Genomic DNA, 10965 nt, shown 5'->3' on the forward strand with positions numbered 1-10965 from the left:
GGTCTGCGGACGGATGCAGGAGGAAATTTGTGGGTCGTTGTTGAAGATGATACACTTACCCTGTATATAGATTTTATTTTTACTAGATCAAAACAATTTGTCATGGAAGCAATGTAAATAGCAGTTTGAAAAAAATGTTTCTGCATAGAAAGCACGATAAGTTGCACCCTGAACATCTGGAAGCAAAATGTTTTTAGATAGGAAGCACGAAAAGACGCATACTATACAAGAAAAAAATCAATATATTCAGCTGGAAGCATATTTTTTTTATGGAAGCAAATCAAAAATCAAAATATATAGTTGGAAGCATATTTCCTTTGTATAGAGGCAAATCGCGTTCCATGGAAACAAAATGCATGGCGTAAAAATCAGATCTTGCGCAGGTTCATATCTTGCATAATTTAGGGGAATTGTTAGTACAAAATAAACGTAGTCAGTACAAATCATGTAAGACTTATAAAGGGTAGTATGGACATTTCACAAATTATACGCATTTTCCTATGTAGAACGTATACGTTGTAGGTTTGTACAATTCCTGGTACATTCCCTTTAGTTCTTTTTAGGTTTAAACTTTGTACAATTCCTGGTACATTCCCTTTAGTTCTTTTTAGGTTTAAACTTTAAAAAGTGCTTCCTTGGGATTCGAACTACAGTCCTCAATGCTCACCGTGCAAGCGCACAAACCATCTCGGACACGGGATCAAGTATGCATACTGACCTTGTTTCCTCTTGTTATAGATAGGTAACGCTAAGAAAAAAACACAGCACGTTGGTTTTTCTTTCGTTTTTTTTTTGGCACAGTTCACGCTCCGATTTTAGTTTTCCGTTTTTGTTCATGAAATACAAATATGAACATTTAATAAAATTGTACAGAAATTTCAAAAAAATGTTCATGTCTTCAAACTTGATCAGAATGTCAAAACAAGAACATCTTTTAAAAAAGCGAACAAATTTTGAACATGAACAGTTTTAGGAAAACAGCAAACTCAGAATTCGACAAAAAATCAGAAAAATATGAACAAAATTTGAATTCTGAAAATTTAGAATTTGTGAGAAATAAACAGAAAAAAAAAAGAAAAGTCAAAGAAAAAGAAACAGGAAAAAAAAAAGGAGAGAAGATAAAAAGAAAAAAAAGGTTCAGGACCTTCGAGAAGGTTCCTAAAACACGGTTCATGATTTATTTTTGGACATGCATGAAATGACACCAACTTTTTCCAGTGGGTGGGTATGCCCATGGTAGGCATATATGCCAGGTTTGAACGAATTTCCCACACCATATGCAAGTCGTGTCACGTCCGCCCATTTATCGGCTAGTTTTCACCGAGAAAACTCCAGAAAATGAAAGAATTATCAAAAACTCAAGCAACTTGGCATGATGCCTTGATTTGATCACAGAATGAGGTGGAAAAAAAATTACGCCATTTGAATGATGTCGAGAAATAATGTACCCTTAGGCGGAGCCTTTTGGCCACCCCGAACCCCCTCCATTAAACATGATCTAGTTTTGGACATTCTTAAAAAGACCCCAATTTTTTCAAGCAGGTGGGCATGACCATGATAATCAACCAAGACAAATTTGAACGATTTCTGACACCGTATGTAAGTTGTGACACGTCTGCCCATATATCGGCCATTTTTTACCGATAAAACTCCAAAAAGATGCAAAATTTGTCGAAAACAAAAACAACTTGGCATAGTGCCTTGAATTCGTCATACAAGGCATGGAAAAAATTAGGGGCATTTCAAGAATGTCGGGAAACGACGTGCTCTCAGAAGAAGCCTTCTCACCTACCCAAACAGCCGCCGTTGAGTGGTCTATCTTTGGACATTCTTCAAATCACTCCAACTTCTGCAAGAAGGTGGGCATCTCCATGGTAAGCATCCACGTCAAGTTTGAATGATTTTCGACACCGTATACAAATTGTGACATGTTCAGTCATTTATTAGCTTTTTTGATTGAAAAAACTATAGAAAATACAAAACAAAATAAAAAAACATCTTGTTATTGTGCCTTGATTTGGTTGTACGAGGCCATAGAAAAAAAATAGGGTCATTTCAGGGATGTCAAAAAACAACGTGCTCTCGACGAAGCCTTCTAGCCTACCTGAACCCCCATTTGTTGAACATCCTCCAAATAACTCCAAATTTTGCAAGCAAGCGAGCATGCCCACTTGCTTGCAAGAATTGGGGTCATTTCAAGAATGTTCAGAAAAGACCATGTTCAACGTAGGGTGTCTGGGTAGGCCAGAAGACTTCATTTGAGAGCACGTTATTTCAAAAATTGTTCGCACTTTCAAAACTTGTTCACAAATTCAAAATTTGTTCGCGCTTTTAAAATATTTTTCAGAATTTTCAAAAATTGTTCCTGTTTTCCCTATCATTTATTGATATTATTGCTACCAGCTCATTAGTACTAAATTGTTCGTCTCCGCCTTAAAAAAACCCTTAATTAGCATTATTACATCACGTCGTTACATACCGAGATGTAATATTGTTCAGAATTTTAAAAATTAATTATTGCATTACTACAATTTTTCCCAAAGAATTCACATTTTATCATGACAAAAAAAGTATTTACATCTTGACAAAAAGAAAATAATGATGAAGTATCAGAAAGAACAAAAAATATACTAAAAGTTGGAGGCTATGACACGAATCGCTCTACTAAGCAACATGCACTAAAAATGAGAAACACAAATACTGAGGGAGAGACGTGATGCTCGCTGAAAAGCCATCTAGCGCTTAAAAGCCCATTAGTACTTGTGTTTCTCATTATTTGTGTTTCTCATTTTCATCTAGCGCTTAAAAGCCCATTAGTACCTAATCCTTTGACTAGTAATCAGGTATGTCCCCTCAAAAAAATCAGGTATGATCTTCTAAAAAAAAAGAAGTAATCAGGTATGATCTTCTCAAAAATAAAAGAAGTAATCAGGTATGATTTAGGGTCTTCTTAAAAAAGGCATGATCTAGGAGCCACTAAAATGCTGTTGCACATGCCAAGATAAGGGGGCCTCTCCCCAGCAAAACCGGAGCCTAGCATATATGCAAGCGAGAATTAAAGAGCCAATGATGTGGACCAGATCATGACCAAGGCATCCAAGAGTGAGGTTAATGGTAGCACAAATGTTGAACCATTAGAGCATCCAAAGGAAGACAAGGGCAAAACCATTATCTTAGATGGGAAGCTTCCGGTGCCTATTTTGGGAGAAATGACACATCAGATTTCCAGCAGCAACTTCTCACCTAAACCTAATTAATTCTGAAAGTCTCTAGCACTTTATAGAGGCTGGAAAAGATGGTCTTAGAAGTCAGCTTTCATTCAAAAAAAACGGTGCATCATTTGAGGTCTTGAGTCAAAAGTTGTGCAAGTTTCCATGCAAGCTGTCCAGGAATTTATTACAGCGCGAGGCTCAACAAGTTTGCTCCTGCTATAGCTTGGGGCTCACGAATTTACCCTTCTTTTTGAGTTGTTTTCACACCTAACTAGTGGGTGCTTCTAGTATAAATACTCCCCAGCTGTTCCATGTGAAGGGGGGATGAGAATTCTGAGTTTATGTTTGTAGACAGCCGGTGAGTGTTAGCTCGTGTGTGTGGATTGGAGGGCCTGTCCTCAATTCATATAGGATCCTTGTGGTTCCCTCTTGTGATTCTTCATAGGTTCACAAGCTTCATGGTTTGGGTTGCATCCTTGTAAACCAAGCTAATTATCTGCTGCAATTTATCTGAGAGTGTTTCCTCTTGTTCTTGCCACTTGAGAGTAACAAAGTTTGTTGAAACAAGTATCGAGTGAGTTTGTTGCTGCACCTTGTGAGTTCTTTGGCACCGTGAAAGATCGTTTTCGAGGCGTTCCGTATCAGCCAAGATAAGGGGACGTCCCTTCTTTCGAGTGTTCTTATATAGTGCTTTCTAATAACATCAGTGATTGTGTTGTCAAGTGGCAAGGGTTGTAATCAGGTGGATGAGGTTCGGAGTTCGACTTCTCACAAAAGGTTCATTGTTTTTTACGTCGCGCCCAGTCGTGCATGGTCCTGTGCGTCGTAGCTGTACGCAGGCCAGGTCTTTAACATGGATGTACTTTAGAAAACAGACAATCCTACACTTTATTATGAAGAGGTACCAGGTAATCTCAGCCATCTATGTATTTAGGGGGGCTGTACCGAAGCCGAAGTTTTCCATCTAATAAAGTCGGCATCATAGCAGAAGTTGGCTTTTCTGTCCACCATTTTATTTTGCGAATATTTTGTCCACAAATAAAAAGCAGTGACAAGCAAATATAGCAATTTATAATAGTGGAGTCTTCTTAGAAAGCGAGCGTGGTTGTTGACTGAGAAAGACACTATTCCGTCAAGCTCCACAGTCCATGCATTTGCTTAAAAAAATTGTTGCGAATAATTGTTCAAGTTGAGCTGGAATGAATAAAATTGGCAGAACAATTTATCAAAGGAAAAAAACCCAGAGTCAATCCGCTCTTAATTTTAAACACTAGTGAGTGGTGACTGGTTGGCATTTTGTTGAATGATGCTTTCAATCGGCCTAGCTAGTGGAGAAGAACGATCCTTTCTATTTGAGATGACGTGGAGTCTTGTTGCTCATCAACCTAGAAACCTCTATATCCAAGCACCACCACGAGTTACTCAGAAAGTTCAAACTCCCTTGCTCCTTCCAGATCTTGGTGTCTGGGTGTTCTTCCAAGCTCCCATCCATGGCTCCTTTCGTCTTCCTCCTCCTATGCAGCCAAATCTTACTGTGCACATCCGCGGACACCATCAACTCCACCACACCATTGTCTGGGCCACAACAGATTGTGTCCCAGGGAAGCAAATTCACCTTGGGCTTCTACTCCCCATCACAACTCACCACGGCCTTTTCCAACTACAGCAATTACTATGCCTCAAGAAAAAGCAATTACTACATAGCCATATGGTACAGCGAGGAAGTGCCGGTGACCACCGTGTGGACGGCAAACACCAACGTGCCCGTATCCGACCCGACCGCCGCCTCCTTGGAAATCGCCGGAGACGGCAACCTTATCCTCCTCGATCAAGCCAAGCTGCTATGGTCCACCAATGTAAGTATAGCCTCCAACTCAACCATTGCCGTCATCAGGGACAGCGGTAGCCTCGAGCTCACCGATGCCTCCAATTCATCGATAATTTATTGGCAAAGCATAGACCATCCCACAAACACCTTGTTTCCAGGGTCCAAGCTCTGGCTGAACAAAACCACGGGTGTGAGCCAGAAGCTTGTTCCTTGGAAGAACAGCGCTGACCCATCCCCTGGGTTCTTCTCTCTGGAGGTAGACCCCAACGGCTCCGCACAGTTATTTATGCGGTGGAATGAATCCGTAGACTACTGGACCAGCGGCCCCTGGAACGGCAAGTACTTCAGCGATTGGCCGGAGTCATTACACCATTACTTGTACGACTTCCACTTCGTCAACGACGCCGCAGAAAGCTACTTCTACTACTCGTTGAAGGATGATACAGAAGTCTCGCGGTTCATCATTGATGTGGGTGGACAGTTGCAGCTGACATTTGATCACTTGTTCTTTACCCTGCCACCGGCACGCTGCGATGTGTCCGCGCTCTGTGGGGCATACAGCACCTGCACTGACAATGCAATGCCGTGCTGCAACTGCGTCAAAGGGTTCAGCCCGAAGGTTCAGAGTGACTGGGACCTCCAGGATTACAGTGGCGGGTGCAAGAGGAACACACCATTGCAGTGTCAGACCAACTCGTCTCATTCTGATAAGTTTTATGTCATGGAACATGTGTTGTTACTTGATAACGCTCAGGACTTATGGGATCCTTCAAGCCCTCAGGAATGTGAGGTGGCTTGTTTGAGTAGTTGCTCTTGCACTGCTTACAGTTACAATGGCACTGTGTGCCTTGTTTGGCATGGTGACCTGATTAACCGAATAACATACATGGGAGGCACACTCCTCCTCAGGCTTGCGGCATCTGAGCTACCAGATAAACAAAGGAGGAAAACAAAGATCATTGGCTCATTTGTTGGTGGACTTGCTGCAGTTTTGGTAATCCTTGCAATTATGTTGTTCTTCCTATATCCAGCGTGCCTCCGAGTCGGAACTTTTAGGATATCCAAGACTGCTAGAGGCACACCGACTGTCTTCGGGTACAATGATCTGTTGGGTGATATTCAAAGCATCGATTCACTTCTTCTCGATCTGTCAACACTAAGAGTTGCTACAAATGACTTCGGAGAAGGAAATATGCTTGGCAAAGGAGGTTTTGGGATGGTTCACAAGGTACAAACCATGCCATATGTACAATTTATCAACTTTATATAATTACTAATGAGTATGTAATGTATCCTGTCTTGCATAGGGAGTCCTACCTGACGGTAAGCAAATAGCAGTGAAAAGACTATGTAAGAGTTCCAGACAAGGAATAGGGGAGCTGAAAAGTGAACTTGTCCTGGTTGCTAAGCTTCGCCACAGGAATCTTGTGAGCCTCATCGGCGTTTGTTTGGAAGCTCAAGAGAAAATACTTGTGTATGAATTTATGCCAAACAGAAGCCTTGATACCATTCTTTTTGGTACAACTTCTTCACTAATAATTTCTCAAAAGGAAATTTTTCACTGTGGCCAAGCTTCAATAGGAGTGGTACAAATGCCACTAAATTTTCATTGCGATGCTGATACTTCTTGTTTGAATGCAGATTTTGAGAAACGCAAAGACCTAGATTGGGGAAGGAGGTTCAAGATTATTAGTGGAGTTTCTAAGGGGTTACAATATCTCCATGAAGATTCTCAACTAAAGATAGTTCACCGGGACCTGAAACCAAGCAACGTTTTGTTGGACTTTGATTACAACCCTAAGATTTCTGACTATGGCTTAGCAAAGATATTTGGAGGGGATCAATCAGAAGATGTCACTAGCCGTATCGCCGGGACATAGTAAGAAGTGTCATCATTTCATCATAGTTTAAGGCATCAAAGTAGAAGTTATAATAACAGCTATCTTCTTCTTGCAGTGGATACATGTCTCCTGAATATGCCATGCATGGTCGGTTCTCAACGAAGTCGGACACATTCAGCTTCGGTGTTTTGGTTTTAGAGATCGTCACAGGAAGAAGAAACAATGGCTCCTGCAACTCCGAGAAATATGTTTATCTTGTAAATCTTGTTAGTACTTAAGAACCAATGCTAGTAAATTCGATGGACAGAGCTAAATCCCGATTATAAGATCTGAAGAATTTCCCAATTTGGTGCAGGTATGGGAGCACTGGACCAGGGGAAATATCATAGAGCTGATCGATCCGTCCCTTACCGACCATCCTTCTCACGTGGACCAGGTGCTCAAGTGCGTCCAAATCGGGCTGCTGTGTGTGCAGAATAGACCTGAGGATAGGCCGACAATGTCATCAGTGAATGCCATGCTTAGCAGCCATAATGCTTGTCTCCCTTCTGTTTCCGTGCCAGCTTTCTGTGACGGATTGAATGCATACAGTGAAAATCCAAAAGTGGCGTCCTCAAATGGCATAACCATCACAAAGATCGTGCCAAGATGAGGCTTGAAGCATTCGCTGAATAAAATTCTACTAGTGTTACTTTACAATCTTTTTTAGAGATCAACTTGATGTATCTTGTGCGTCTGACATTCGATATTGAATTCCAAAGTACGTGATTGGATATGCCTTCTATTTTGCAGCTGAACATTCTCAACTACTCGAAATTGCAGCCATTTGTTCCTTCAATATTTGTTTTTCTTAATCAGGTAGGTGCTAATATGTGGTTTGTTGGACTTCATTTGGCATTGGATGTCTTACGATTGGTGATCTGGGGCTATCATCATGGGGATAAATTTAGCAGCTTTACCATTTTCACTTGCACTTAAGACAAGGATTTTATATGGATCCTTGTCTTACGATTGTTCTAAAATTAGCATTCCTTTTGTAAAATTTCACTTGCACTTAAGACAAGGATTTTATATGGATCTTGTTTGTTTTCCATGGTGCAGAGTACACCTAATTTTCTGCTGATGGACAGACATATTTAGTGCTGTCATTGATAGCTTGGATTTAAAAGAGATCGAGTTACCTCATCAAAATTTTATTCTAAATAAAACAATATTGAGATGATTGATATTGAGAGCAAAAAATCCCCTGAAACCTAGATAGAGCCCTTTGTAATCAATGCGCTGTTGGATCATGTGCTGGACCCACACACACACACACACACACACACCTACCTGAACCTTGCATAGTTCAGATGGTTAAGGAGCAACTCTTATTGCTTCCCGTCAAGGTGAAGATAAGCCAAACAAGCCTCTAAAAGGATTATTTTTCATATTATAAATGTTTCATTACCAAATTTCACTCACCAAAAGCGCTTCAGTATCGACCCCAACGAGGGAGCGGAAGGAAATGATAAGCGGTTTTCAGCAAAGTATTCACTTCAAGTACTGGAAGTAACGGTAATAGATAGTTTTGTGGTAGGATAATTCGTAACAAGTAACAATTAATTGTTTTTTGTCCTCCGCCTCCTCCTCCTCCTCCAAGAAAAAAGTTAGGGTTCGTGCCTCTCGCCGGCGCCGGTCCGCCTCGTCTCCGGTGGCCTAGGGCCATGGAGGCGCGGTGTATCCTGGCAAGGGCCGACGGGAGGGCTCCGTTTTTAGTCGTTTTCTGTAATCTTGTTAGGATTTGTGTCCTAATCAGGAAGGCGAGACGGCGGCGGCTCCCTGAAGATGGAATAAAGGTCTCCCCGCCTAGTCCCCATTCCGGCGGTGAGTCTAGCATCGTTGGTGGGCGTGTGGATGTGTGTCTCCGATAGATCTATCTTTGGTGGATTTGCTCGGATCTCGTCGTTGTTCGTCCACGTTCGTGTGTCTTCGGTTTGGATCCTTCCGATCTACGTTATTTTTCATCGGCGGTGGTTGCTGTTCTGGGGTGCTGGTCCTATGGGGCCTTAGCACGACGACTTCCCGATTGTCTACTACAACAAGTTGTGTCCGGCTCCACAGATGGAGGGGCGATGACGGCGGCGTGCCTTAGGCTCGCTTCGGTGCTTGTAGTCGTCGCTAGGTGGTCTACGGATCTAGATGTAATTTTTATTTCTGGTGTTCGTTGTACTGCCATGATTGAAGATGAATAGATTGGAAGTTCTTCCGCAAAAAAAAAAACAATAGTAAAAAAGGTGCACCAACGTGGCCCAACACTGTTTATAGCAGAGGAAAGTGTTCTCAAGGACACATAAGAATTCTCGTCTAGTCAGGTTCATCTTGTTTAGTTGATTCGTGTTCGCTACTTCGATAGTTTATATGTGGGTGGACCGGTGCTGTAGTGTTGTTCTTAATTACTTGAACAAGCAACCCATGTATGATTACCCCCCCCCCCCTCGAGTATCCACAACTATGAAAGAATAATTAAGATAAATCTAATCATAGCATGAAACATATGGATCCAAATCAGCCCCTTACGAAATAACGCATAAACTATGATTAAAGCTTCTGTCACTCTCGCAACTCATCATCTACTTATTACTTCCCAATGCCTTCCCCTGGGCCCAAATATGGTGAAGTGTCATGTAGTCGACTTTCACACAACACCACTAGAGGACAGGCAACATACATATCATCAGAATATCGGACGAATACCAACTTCACATGATTACTTATAACAAGACTTCTCCCATGTCCTCAAGAACCAAAGTAACTACTCACAAACCATATTCATGTTCAAAATCAAAGGGGTATTGAATATGCTTAAGGATCTAAACATATTATCTTCCAACAAATAAAACAACTAGCATCAACTACAAGATGTAATCAACACTACTAGCAACCCGCAGGTACTAATCTGAGGTTTTGAGACAAAGATTGAATACAAGAGATGAACTAGGATTTGAGATGAGATGGTGCGGTGAAGATGTTGATGAAGATTGTTCCTCCCGCAATGAGAGGGTTGTTGGTGATGTCGATGGCTTCGATTTCCCCCTTCCGAAAAGAAGTGTCCCCAGCGAAATTGCTCCGCTGGAAAGCAAAAGTGCTCATGCCCAGGTTCTGACTCGAGACGGCAGCGCTTCGTCCCAAATGTCCTCCTATTATTATTTTTTAGGTCAAAACCCTTCATATGGCAGAAGATAGGTATCAGAGGCCTGTTGTGGGCCACACAAGGCATCAGGGCGTGCTTAGGGGGTGGTCATGCCCTGTTGCCTTGTGAGCAGTAGGTGGCCCCCCTCTAGTATTTCTTGGTTCATGTATTTTTGATATATTCAATAAAAAATCTTCGTGAAGTTTTAGGTCATTTGGAGCTCCATAGAATAGCTATCTTTGTTGTAGCTCTTTTTAGGTCCATGATTCGATCCGCCGGTAATCTCCCTCTCCATGTAAATCTTGCAAATTAAGAGAGAAAATGCATTATAATTGCATCATAAAGTGAAGTGATGACCAAAAAACTTGGCTAGATGGTAATAGGACGTAGAGAAAGACATGGGTTTTACTCAGGTCCAGGCCTCTCGAAAAGATAAAACCCTACGTCCTGCTCTTGTTATGTTGATTGTGATGGGATACAAAGTACATGATGATCTATCGCGAGATCGTATGAGTGAGTTCTGATCTGCCTCTACAGACTAAACACCTCAGCTTATATAGGCACCGAGGGTATCTAAGATTACAAGTACGTCGGCTACATCTAGGGATAAACATTCAAATCAATTTACTATGCCTTGAAGTATACGCCAAGTCTTCGAAGGGTTCCATCTTGAGTACGCTGAGGGCCATGGCTTGCGTGGCCCATTCTTTTGTTGTTGGTGGGTCCTTGGCCCGGCCCATGCATGGCAGGCCGACGTGGTGAGCACCCCATAATCCAGGACACCGTCAAGATGCTCGAAGGATCTTCGGTCAGTGAGCATATTATTAATTTGGCGGGCTATTGTGATATACATGTTGCTCTGAAATTTGGAATTCCAGCGACACTCTAAACTGACATAGTTGTTGCTTTACC

General features: G+C 41.8%; 1 pseudogene; it reads left to right on the forward strand.

The window, feature by feature from the left end:
• Positions 1 to 4654: 4654 nt before the first annotated feature.
• Positions 4655 to 7654, forward strand: LOC119366635 (annotated as a pseudogene).
• The last annotated feature ends 3311 nt before the right edge of the window (positions 7655 to 10965 follow it).

Source organism: Triticum dicoccoides, chromosome 2B, assembly GCF_002162155.2.
Source record: "Triticum dicoccoides isolate Atlit2015 ecotype Zavitan chromosome 2B, WEW_v2.0, whole genome shotgun sequence".
Taxonomy (NCBI): domain Eukaryota; kingdom Viridiplantae; phylum Streptophyta; class Magnoliopsida; order Poales; family Poaceae; genus Triticum; species Triticum dicoccoides.